Source organism: Moschus berezovskii, chromosome 2, assembly GCF_049115385.1.
Source record: "Moschus berezovskii isolate FMDL1 chromosome 2, NW_MosBer_1.0, whole genome shotgun sequence".
Taxonomy (NCBI): Eukaryota; Metazoa; Chordata; class Mammalia; order Artiodactyla; family Moschidae; genus Moschus; species Moschus berezovskii.
In genome coordinates this window covers 29,636,285-29,648,429 of record NC_142461.1, presented here as the reverse complement: position 1 = coordinate 29,648,429, position 12,145 = coordinate 29,636,285, and the positions used below count along the sequence as shown (strand labels likewise).

The 12,145-nt window shown below is 44.5% G+C and overlaps 1 protein-coding gene across 2 annotated transcripts in view; it reads left to right on the top strand.

Annotated features, from left to right (window-relative positions):
* The first annotated feature begins 7,762 nt into the window (after positions 1 to 7,762).
* The window catches only part of TTLL4 (tubulin tyrosine ligase like 4), a 39,459-nt gene continuing 35,076 nt past the window's right edge, over positions 7,763 to 12,145 (top strand). For both annotated transcript variants that reach the window (XM_055397599.2, XM_055397598.2), the window contains exon 1: positions 7,763 to 8,033. The gene's annotated coding sequence lies outside the window, so the exon portion shown is untranslated. The remainder of the gene's footprint in view (positions 8,034 to 12,145) is intronic.

The window sequence follows — 12,145 nt, the reverse complement described above, 5'->3', positions numbered from 1 at the left end:
GAGACTTTCCAATTCTGGTCAGGGAGATAGAGAGCTTATTAAAATGAGTGAATTGTTTAGTATGTAGGAATGTGATAAAAGCTCCAGAGAAATGTAAAGCAGGAAGAAGGGGATGAGGAGAGCTGAGCTGGATAGCCGGGGTAGGCCTTACTTAGAAGGTGACGTTTGAACAAAAACATTTGAACGAAGCAGTACGGCTCTCTCAGGGAAACGACTCTGCAGGGAGAATGGTCTTCAAAGACCCTGAGATGGAAGTATGCCTGGAGTGCTGGAGGAGCTGTGAGGAGGCCATTTTGAATGAAAGAAGTGAAGAAGGGGGAGAATCGTAGGAAATGAGGACAGGAAGGTAATGGGGACCAGATGTAGGCCTTGCAGACCTTGTACTTTACACAGAGCAGGATCTACAGGAGAGTTTGATCAGAGGAGTTCTAAGATCTACCTTATGTTCTAGAAGATTGCCCTTCATTCTGGTGTTGTGAATGGACAGGGGAATGGGGAGGATGGGAAGTTGGGGGAGTACTTAGGAGGCTTTGAATACTCCTCATGTGAGATAATGGTGTCCTGGACTGGGGTGGTGCCAATGGAATGGTAGAAAGTAGCCAGATTTTGAATATATTCTGAACATGGAGAAAATAAGTTTTCTGGACTGATTGGATGTGAGAATGTAACAAAAGAAAGCAGTCAAGGATGACTTTTTGGCCAGAAAAGTTGGAAGGATGGAATTCTGTTAAACAGGGAAGGCCATTAGTAGAGTGGTAATGGGTAGGGAAACTCGAGTTTAATTTTGAACATATTATGTCTATTAGCTGGAAATTTTCAAAGGTACACACAAAAAGATTAGTTCAGTGAATGCCATCGCCACTTCAGTAGCTACCTTATCCTTTTTTAACTTGAGTATTTTAAAACAAATCCTGGACAACATATAATGCCATCCATGAGTGCTTTGATTACTTTGAGTACTTTTATCTCTAACAAATCAGAACTTTTGAGTTTTTGGTTTTATCAAAACCACAGTACTTCCCTAAGACCTGTCTACATTAAGACAAATATGTATACAGTATTTTGTCTTTAAATCTGGATATTTTTTTCCTAAAAGATAAACTAGGGGGAAATTACCTTGTAAAAGAATTGTCTTTTCCGAGTGAAAGTGAAAGTGAAGTGGCTCAGTCGTGTCTGACTCTTTGCGACCCTGTGGACTGTAGCCTACCAGGCTTCTCCGTCCATGGGATTCTCCAGGCAAGAATACTGGAGTGGGTTACCATCTCCTTCTCCAGGGGATCTTCCCAACCCAGGGATTGAACCCGGGTCTACTGCATCGGAGGCAGACGCTTTAACCTCTGAGCCACCAGGGAAGCCAAAACAATTTGTTAAATACTAGCTTGAAATATCTTGCTTGTCTGGTACATAAACAATTTAATGTAGAGAAGTCACATTTACATCAAAACTTTCTAGGCTATGTATTGCATCAAAGAACAATTGGTTTAGAGGAAGCATAATAAGAAAATATGTTCCCATCCCTGTGAGTTTACAATCTAGAGGATTAGAAATATGTAAACAGTTTTACACCCAGCAGTTATCACAGTGCTGAGGGGATTTGGAGTGAAGTCTGAGTGGTGCCTGGGATTTAGAGAATGTCTGGAAGGCTTGAGGATTTGTGCTTCTTTTACACGCGTACATGAAGGAAATGGCAACCCATTCCAGTATTCTTGCCTGGAGATTCCCATGGACAAAGGAGCCTTGTGGGCTACATCCATAGGGTCGCAAAGTGTCTGGCATGACTGAAGCAACTGAGCATACATGCATACAAGGATGTATGTATTTTAACTTTTGGGGAGGGGAGAAGGAGCTTAAAGTTTTCAAACATAAAAAAGTAGAATGGCAGGTGAAACACCCATATACTGATCTCACAAATTCAGCCGCCATCAACATTTTGTCACACTGGTTCTACCTGTTGCATTTTAAATTTTGTTATTGCTATCTGTTGTTGTTGGGTCGCTGAGTTGTGTCTGATTCTTTGTGACCCCATGAACTGTAGCACAGCAGGCTTCCCTGTCCTTCACTATCTCCCAGAGTTTGCTCAAATTCATGTCCATTGAGTTGGTGATACCATCTAACCATCTCATCCTTTGTCACCCCCTTCCTCTCCTGCCCTCCATCTTTCCCAGCATCAGGACCTTTTCCAGTGAGTCAGCTCTTCACATCAGGTAGCCAGAGTATTGGAATTTCACCTTCAACACCAGTCCTTCCAGTGAATATTCAGGGTTGATTTCCTTTAGGATTGAATGGTTTGATCTCCTTGCTGTCCAAGGGACTCTCAAGAGTCTTCTCCAGCACCACAATTCAAAAACATGAATTCTTTGATGCTCAGCCTTCTTTATTGTTATTGCTATAGTTTTAAATTACTTTTTGGAAATAATAAGAACAGTGTGAAGAATTCCCATACACCCTTCACCCAGATTCATGAATTGTTAACATTTTGCCACAATTGGTTTTATCATATTTTTCTGAACTATATGAGGCTAAGCTGTAAATAGCGTGCTCCTTTACTGTTAGAAAACTTGCATTTCAGGGACTTCCCTGGCAGTCCAATGGTTAAGACTCTACAGTTCCAGTACCGGGAGCACAGGTTTGATCCCTGGTTGGGGAACTTCCCTGCATGCCATGCAGCACAGCCCACCAAGACTTGTATTTCTTAAGATCAAGGATATTTACTTATATAATCATAGTATAAGAAATTCAACATTGATATAACACTATTTAACCTACAGCCATCATATCCGTTGTTCCAATAATGTTCTTTATACCAGTTTTTCTCCTGGTCTAGGTTCCAATCCAAGATCATGCTTTGTGTTTGGTTATGAGATCTCTTTTGCCTCAAATCTAGAACCATTCCTCATTCCTTCCTTAATTTTATGGTTGTGATTGATATTTGGAGTGTGTCTGGTATTTCTTTGTGATTTGTGTAAATCTGATGTTTGGGTGTATCTGATTTTTTCTGTGTGTGCTTTGATGCTGGTTATACATTTTCGGTAGAAACACTATGTAAGTGATGATGTGTCCTCTTAGTACATTGTGTCTGGAGGCTGATGATGTTACTTATTCCCATTATTGGAGAAGTTACATCTATGATTTGGTTAAGGTGGACTAGGCAAATTTCTATTGCTAGCTTTTTGGGGTTTTTTTTTAGGATTATATATAAAGACTCTATATTTTAGAACAATTTTAGATTTACAGAAAAATTGAGCAGATAGTACAAAGAGTTCATATATTATACTTTGCCTCTATCTATACACAATTTCCCCTATTATTAGCATCTTACATTATTTTGATATATTTGTTACAATTAGTGTAATCGACATTGATACACAGCCTACCCTTGAAAAATTTAGGGCTTGTGGGGGCAGTTACCCACACACAGTTGAAAATCTGAGTATAACTTTATAGTCAGCCCTCAATACCTGAGGGTTCAGCCAGCTGTGTATTATGTAGTACTGTAGAATGTATTTACTGAAAAAAATTCGCAAATAACTGAATTCATGTGGTTCAAACATTGTTTAAGGGTGAACTGTATTATCAACTAAAACCTGCATTTTATTCAGAGTTCCTTAATTGTTACCCAGTGTCCTTTTTCTCTTCCAGGATCTCATTACACATCATTTAGTTGTTTCCTTGGGCTCCTCTGGCTCTAAGAGTTTCTTTAGAAATATCTAGTTTTTGATAACCTTGACAATTTTGAGAAGTACTGGTCAGGCATTTTGCAGGATGCTCCTCTATTGGAAATTGCCTGATTTTTCTCATGACTAGACTGGAGTTATGAGTTTTGGGGAGGAAAATCACAAAAGCAAAATGCCATTTTCATCATCAAAGGCATATACTGTCTACATGATGTTGACTTTGATCACCTGGCTGAAGTGATGTTTGTCAGATTTTTCTACTGTTACTACTTTTGCCGTAGGCTACCCCCCTTTCCAACACCACAGTTCAAAAGCATCAGTTCTTCGGTGATCAGCTTTCTTCACAGTCCAACTCTCACATCCGTACATGACCACGGGAAAAACCATAGCCTTGACTAGACAGACCTTTGTTGGCAAAGTAATGTCTCTCCTTTTTAATATACTATCAAGGTTGGAACGGTGGTGTTGGAGAAGACTCTTGAGGGTCCCTTGTACTGCAAGGAGATCCAACCAGTCCATTCTAAAGGAGATCAATCCTGGGTGTTCATTGGAAGGACTGATGCTAAAGCTGAAACTCCAATACTTTGGCCACCTCATGCGACGAGTTGACTCACTGGAAAAGACTCTGATGCTGGGAAAGGTTGGGGGCGGGAGGAGAAGGGGACGACAGAGAATGAGATGGCTGGATGGCATCAGCGACTCGATGGACATGAGTTTGAGTGAACTCCGGGAGTTGGTGATGGACAGGGAGGCCTGGCGTGTTGTGATTCATGAGGTCGCGGAGAGTTGGACACGACTGAGCGACTGAACTGACTGACTGACTGACTGACCCCCCTTTCCATACTGTATTCTTTGGAAAGAAGTCACTCTGCACAGCCCAAATTTAAGGAATGTGGGTTATGCTTCCCTACCTTTCAGTTCAGTTCAGTTCAATTGCTCAGTCGTGTCCGACTCTTTGCGACCCATGAATCACAGCATGGCAGGCCTCCCTGTGCATGCCAGGCCTCCCTGTCCATCACCAACTAACGGAGTTCACTCAAACTCATGTCCACAGAGTCAGTGATGCCATCCAGCCATCTCATTCTGTGTCGTGCCCGTCTCCTCCCGCCCCCAATCCCTCCCAGCATTAGAGTCTTTTCCAGTGAGTCAACTCGTCACATGAGGTAGCCAAAGTATTCCAGTTTCAGCTTTAGCATCAGTCCTTCCAATGAACACCCAGGATTGATCTCCTTTAGAATGGACTGGTTGGATCTCCTTGCAGTCCAAGGGACTCTCAAGAGTCTTCTCCAGCACCACAGTTCAAAAGCATCAATTCTTCGGCGATCAGCTTTCTTCACAGTCCAACTCTCACATCCATACATGACCACTGGAAAAACCATAGCCTTGACTAGACAGACCTTTGTTGGCAAAGTAATGTCTCTGCTTTTTAATATGCTGTCTAGGTTGGTCATAACTTTCCTTCCAAGGAGTAAGCGTCTTTTAATTTCATGGCTGCAGTCAGCATCTGCAGTGATTTTGGAGGCCTCCGAAAAATAAAATCTGACACTGTTTCCACTGTTTCCCCATCTATTTAGGGCTGAATATCTACATTTTTTCTTTTAATTTTTCTGCATAGGAGATTGGCTCTTTATCACATTTGTGAACACGTTCAACCATATATTTATTTTAAAATTTTGTTTATTTTTGGCTTCACTGGTTCTTCATTGCACATGCAGGCTTTCTCTAGCTGCAGTGAGTCGGTTTCTCTTCGCGCTGGCTTCTCTTGGTGCAGGGTGTGGGCTCTAGAGCACATGGGCTCAGCAGTTGTGGCACAAGGCCTTAGTTGCTCTGCGGCTTGTGGGGTCTTCCTGGACCAAGGATCAAACCCATGTCTCCTGCATTGGTAGGCAGATTCTTTACCACTGAGCCATCAGGGGAGTCCTCAGCCATTTATTTATACCAGTGACTCGTGGATATTTGTTTTATACCTTGGGTTATAAAAGCACTGTTACTTTAATTTTATTGCTCAAATTGTTCCAACTTTGGTCACTGGGAGTTCTTTCAGTTAGCTCCTGTTACGTCTTCCCACCTGTCTGTTGTTTTGGTTTGTTCTGGTAACTCTTTCTGGCACTACCAGGTGCTTCCAGCTCATTTTGTGTATTTCCTGCCTTAGTCCTAGAATCAGCCATTTCTCAGAGGAGCCCTGGTTCCTGGTGTGCTTAGTTGCTCAGTCATGTCCAACTCATTGAGACCCTATGGACTGTCCATGGGATTCTCCAGGCAAAAATACTACAATAGGTTGCCATTATTTTCTCTAGGGAATCTCCCCAACCCAGGGATTGAACTCAGGTCTCCCACATTGCAGGCGGATTCTTTACCATCAGGGAAGCCCTGGCTCCTGGTAATGGAGTGATATTAGAAACTAAGACCTGGGTGTTTGTTGTGCTCATTGCTACTACGGTGTTTGCTGTAGTATTTTAAAGTACACACACACACACACACGCAACTCTTTGGCATCATGTCGTTTAACACACACACACGCAACTCCTTGGCATCATGTCGTTTAATACCTTAAAGTATCTGGTAAAAAATAAGGATATCTTCTTAAATAATGTCACAATATCCATCCTGTGGCTGCCAACACATTACCACAAATTTGGTGACTTAAAACAACAAATTCTCTCATGGTTCTAGAAGCCAGAATTCTGAAATCAGCCTGTCTGAAGAACCCCATTTCCTCAGAAGATTCTAAGGAAGAATCCATTCTTGTCTCTTCCACCTTCTGGTGCCCCCATGCATTCTACTTTGCTCTGATCTCCACCTTCTTGGTCACAAGTTGCCTCTCCCTTTTTTCTGTGTCTTCTCTGTGTCTGTCCCATCTCTTTCTGCTTCACTAGGGATTCTTCTTATTGGCTTTAGGGCCCACCCAGATAATGCAGGAAAATTCCTTAATCTTTTCAAGATCATCTCAAAATCATTAACCACATATTTTGCCAAATAAGGTAATATTTACAGGTTCCTGGAATTAAGGATATATTGGGGGGAGGGGGAGTTGTCACCATTCAGTAAACTAACTAAAAAAACTTAATAATGATTTCTTAACGTTATCTATGTTCTTAATGTCCCCTGTCTATATTCAGATTTCTCTTTTGTCTCAAGACAATTGCAGTTGGCTTATTTGAATCAGTATCTAAACAAGGTCCACTCATTGATGTGATTATGTCTCTTAAGTATCTTACAACATAAGAAACCTCACTCTTTTTTTATGCTCTGAATTTGATGAAGAAATGAGGTCATTCCTCTTAACATTGGCCAAATTCTGGATTTGTCAGATGGCTTTCTTATGACAGTGTTTCTCTTTATTTCCTATAAACTGGAAGTTGGAGCCAAAAGCTTGATTAGATTCAGATTCAACTGATTTTTAGACAAAAATATACTACTTCCAAATGTTACTGTGTAGTTCAAATTGCATCACATCATGAGATATAATTTATAGCTGATCAATGACTTGCCTGAATCAATTATTTATTAAGCGTCTTTGCTGTGGCCCACATTGCTTTCCTTAAATTAGTTTCATCCCTTATTGTTCCCATTATTTATGTAGATGACTATTTAGAAAAGCTCTTTTCGCCCTCCAGTTCTTTTGAGATTTCCGAATTCGTTAGAACCAGGGACATCTGAGAATGAGGGGGCACTATCTGTCTTGCCTGGGGAGATAATTGAGTCAGTGTTTCATAATGTTCACACTTGAAGCTCAAAAAGCAGGTGGTTGTAATTGGAGCCTGCTGCTTGGGATGGGGTTAGAGGAAGGTAGGTAGAGCGAAGCTCAGCGGATCTGGCGATCTCTTCTTTCCTGGGGTCAAATTCAAAGGCTTTTAACTGGAAAGTACTACAAGAAAATTATTTAATGAATTCTGAGTTCTTTGGTTTTAGAGGAGCGAATTAAGGCACGGCCAAAGAAAGAATCCATAGGGGTTAGGTAGAATCAAAGTATAGAGGGTCCTGGCGTGCCGGAACGTCACCTTTCAGGGCTTTAACCTCGAGACTACATCTCCCAGAATTCCGCTCGGCGAGTCCCACCCGCGTTGAAGCGACTGCGCGTGCGCGAGCCCTGTGACGGCCTTCTTTCCAAGCTCCACAATCCCCGAGATTCCGCGCGCCTGCCTCCCTCCCGCTGGGATCGCCCCTTCAGGCCCTCGGTGCGTCCGCTGGGGGCGCGCGCAGTGCGTGTCTGATGGCAGCCGCGCCGGCGGCTGAGAGCGCGGGTCGCGTGGCAGTGCGTGGTTGCTAGGGGCGCCTCAGGCCGCCCGCTCGCCCGCAGGCCGAGGGAGGAAGCAGCGCGGAGCCGGCGCCCAGCCGCGGCGAAGCTGAGTCCGCTGGGTGAGTGTGACCGCGGAGCCAGGGCAACGACCCTCTGCCGGCTCGATTCTCCCGCTCCTTCTTCTGCCCCGGGCCTTATGACGCGGCCTCCAGCTCTCTGGCCGCTCCTGCCCCAGCCCTGCTTCCTGCCAGCCACCTCTCCATCACCTGGGAGGAGAAGGATCCGCGGCCTCCTACCCTGCCAGGTCTTCGGGCCTCCTCGAAACCCCTCTGCACCCTTCCTTGCCCCCTTTCCCGCCGCGCCCAGTGAACTTAGTCGCCGCTCTTCTGGTTCCCCGAACCGTGCAGCATTCTTTCACCCTAGGCCTCCGAGCCTCCTTTCCCGCCCCGCTATAGTTTAAATTCCCCTCGCTTTAGTGTGAGCCCAAGCTCCTCTCAGGCCTCACGGCTGAATTTAACATGAATACCCCGCTTTTAACTTCCCCATCTTCACTGTCTGTAGAGAAATACTGTCCTTAACTGTAGAGAATTTAACTCTTCTTGTGTTCATCAATCCATTACTTCCTTTAATCATTCAACAATTTTTAATAAGCATCGACAAATACTGAGCCAGGGCATTATGGAAGGCACTGGGGGATACAGGGATGCACAGGGCAGGAGTGTTTGCACAAAGTTTAGGGGAAATTTTAAGGATGTAAACAGCATTTGTAATATCATGTGGTGTGTGTTTAATAGAACATTAGGAAAATATTTAACCCAAATTTATTTGGAAAACTCTATTATCTTCACATTTCCATTCTGCATCTAGGAACTGTTTTAATTCTTCCTTCCTTGGGGAGTTACTCCTACCTACTCAGATACTCCATATTCCATTTTCCTTAACTTAATTACCTGTTGATTTAGGCAGTCAACAAATAGCAGGAGGACCCTTTGGGAAAGTGTTTCATTCCATCCTTCAGTTCAGTTCAGTTCAGTCGCTCAGTCGTGTCCGACTCTTTGCGACCCCATGAATCACAGCACGCCAGGCCTCCCTGTCCATCACCAACTCCCGGAGTTCACTCAAACTCATGTCCATTGAGTCGGTGATGCCATCCAGCCATCTCATTCTCTGTCGTCCCCTTCTCCTCCTGCCCCCAATCCCTCCCAGCATCAGAGTCTTTTCCAGTGAGTCAACTCTTTGCATGAAGTGGCCAAAGTATTGGAGTTTCAGCTTTAGCGTCAGTCAATCCTTAGTTATTTGCAATAAATACTGAGGTACTGTTTGTATGAAAACCACCCCCACCCCACCCCCACCCCCCAGTTCACAAAAGTTACCAGCTCTTTATTGATTGGGCTGAATGTAGCATTGAAAAATTATCAAATGTTTTCTGGGAATAAAGAGGTGAGAGGACTTTCCAGATACAAAGTATCTTTAGTAGAGATACAGCAAGGCCTGAAAAGAGAACTGGAAACAGTCTGACAGACCTGAGCTGGGTTTGGAGGTAAATTTGCTGCTCAATCCTATCCCACTCTTTGCTGCCCAATGGACTGTAGCCTGCCAGACTGCTCAGTCCATGGGATTTCCCAGGCAAGAATACTAGAGTGGGTTGCCATTTCTTTCTTCAGGGAATCTTTCTGACCAGAAATCAAATTCGAGCCCCACTGTAGTGGAAGCTCAGTCTTAAGCACTGGAAAACAAGGGAAGCCCCACATACAGTTTCAGAAGAATCAATTTCCAGATCCTTTGCTTCCAAATGAACTCTTCTAAAACTGACCTTACAATAAAAGGGCTAGAGAGTGTCATATCTCTTTTGCTTCCAAATTTTACTGTAGTGTGTTACTCTGTGTATAAAAACTTCAGGTTGGGGGCGGTCCCAAGATGGTGGAGGAATAGGACAGGGAGACCACTTTCACAACTCCCACAAATTCATCGAAAGATCATTTGAATGCTGAGCAACTGCCACAAAACAACTTCTGAATGCTGGCGGAGGACACCAGGCACCCAGAAAGACAGCCCATTCTCTTCAAAAGGAGGTAGGACAAAATATAAAAGACAAGAAGAGAGACAAAAGTGTTAGGGACGGAGAATCATCCTGGGGAGGGAGTCGTGAAGGAGAAGTTTGCAAACAGCAGCAAACCCTCTCACTGGCGGGTCTGTGGGCAGTTTTGGAATCTCAGAGGCCGACATAACCGGGAGAAAAAAAACAAAACCCACAGAATATGCGCCTAACCACAGCTCCCAGTGGAGAAAGAAGTAGCCAGTTGTAGGCACGCATCTGACACCAGTGATTGGGGGGCTGGACAGGGAGGTGCCGGGTGCATGCTTTAGGGTAAAGACTAGGCCAGAATGCCCTGAGGACAATCTGAGGGAGCTAACGTGAGATATCAACCCAAACCATGGGATAGCCAGAGAAGAAAAAAAAAAGGAACTTTCCTGCGAAAGGCTCTAACCTAACCAACCTGCAGCCTGATCGGCTCATAGAACAAAGGATTGAGCAAATACGAGAGAGCTAGCTGGCTGTGTACAGGCTCCTCCCCCGACCCGAGGCAGATGTGCGACAGCCAGAGCCAGAAGGCAAGGGGCAGTCTTGGCCCCAGAGACCGGCATCCTCCACCAAACTGTGAGCACGCTCCCAGTTGCTAACCACGTCTTCCTGGGATCCTGGATGGTTGACATCTGCCAGGAGGGTCACAGCCTGAGATCAACTCCCCAAAAGAGACACATGGCACACCTGAGACAGTGCTCTTTCTGCACACCTGGGAAACCGATTGGCTGGACCAGGGAGGTAATTAAGACACACAGCCCACCTGGGACAGTGTGCTTGCCAAGCACCTGGTTACCTGAGCTGCTCGGACCTGGGAAGGGCACAAAACGTACGCTCAACCGAGTCTGTGCCCTTTCAGCGTACCCGAGAACCTGAACCTGAGCAGCTTAGACCTAGGAAGTGCACGAAACGCAGCATTAGACAGTACCCCTGCAGAGCAACCTGGTGCCTGAGCAGTGTAGATCTGGAAAGCATGCGCTGCTGTGAGCTGGGGCAAACCCATTGTGGTTCATACACTGCGAGCACTCCCCACACATGCCAGTGATACTTGTTTGCACTGTTCCTCCCTCCCCACAATACAACTGAACAAGTGAGCTTAAATAAGTGACCACCTTCACCCCTTTGTGTCAGAGCGGAAATTAGACACTGAAGAGACTTGCAAAAAGAGGAAGCCAAAATAAGCGAAGAGGAAACCACTCTGGAAGTGACAGGTGCAACAGATTAAAACCCTGTAGTTAACATTGACTAAGCATTGGAAGGGGCCTATTAAACCTTGAGAACAAGTACAAGGTGGAACAAGGAACTATCTGAAACTGAACTGATCCCACACTGTCCACAACAGCTCCAGAGAAATTCCTAGATATATTTGTACTATTATCATTTTTTTAATTTTTAAGTTCTTTGTTACTCCTTTAATTTTCATTTTTATAACTTACTATTACCTTGCCAAAAAAAGACCCTAATCTTTTGCTTTTTGGTATTTGTTATCAATTTGTACCTTTAAGAATCTAATCTTCAGTATCTTTTTTCACTTAGGGGTGTGATTACTGGCTTGATTGCTCTGTCCCCTTTGACTCTCCCTTTTCCCGCCCAGGTCACCTCTCTCTCCTCCCTCCCTTCTCTTCTCTGCTTAACTCTGTGAATCTCTCTGGGTGTTCTGGGCTGTGGAGAACACTTAGGGAACTGATTACTGGCTAGATTGGTCTGTTCCCTTTTGACTCCCCCCTCTTCTCCACCTGGTTGCCTCTCTCTCCCTCCTCCCTCTTCTCTTCTCTGTGTAACTCTGTGAACCTCTCTGGGTGTTCCAGACTGTGGAGAATGCATAGGGAATTGATTACTGGCCAGATTGCTCTCTCCTGTTTTGACTCCCCAATTTGAGTGAACTCCAGGAGTTGGTGATGGACGGGGAGGCCTGGCGAGCTGTGATTCATGGGGTCGCAAAGAGTCGGACACGACTGAGCGACTGAACTGAACTTCTCCTGGTCATCTCTATCTCCCACCTCCCTCTTCTCTTCTCCATGTAACTCTGTGAACCTCTCTGGGTGTCCCTCACTGTGGGGAATCTTTTCACCATTAACCTAGATGTTTTATCATCTGTGCTGTATGGATGGAGAAGTCTTGAGGCTACTGTAAGAATGAGACTGAAAG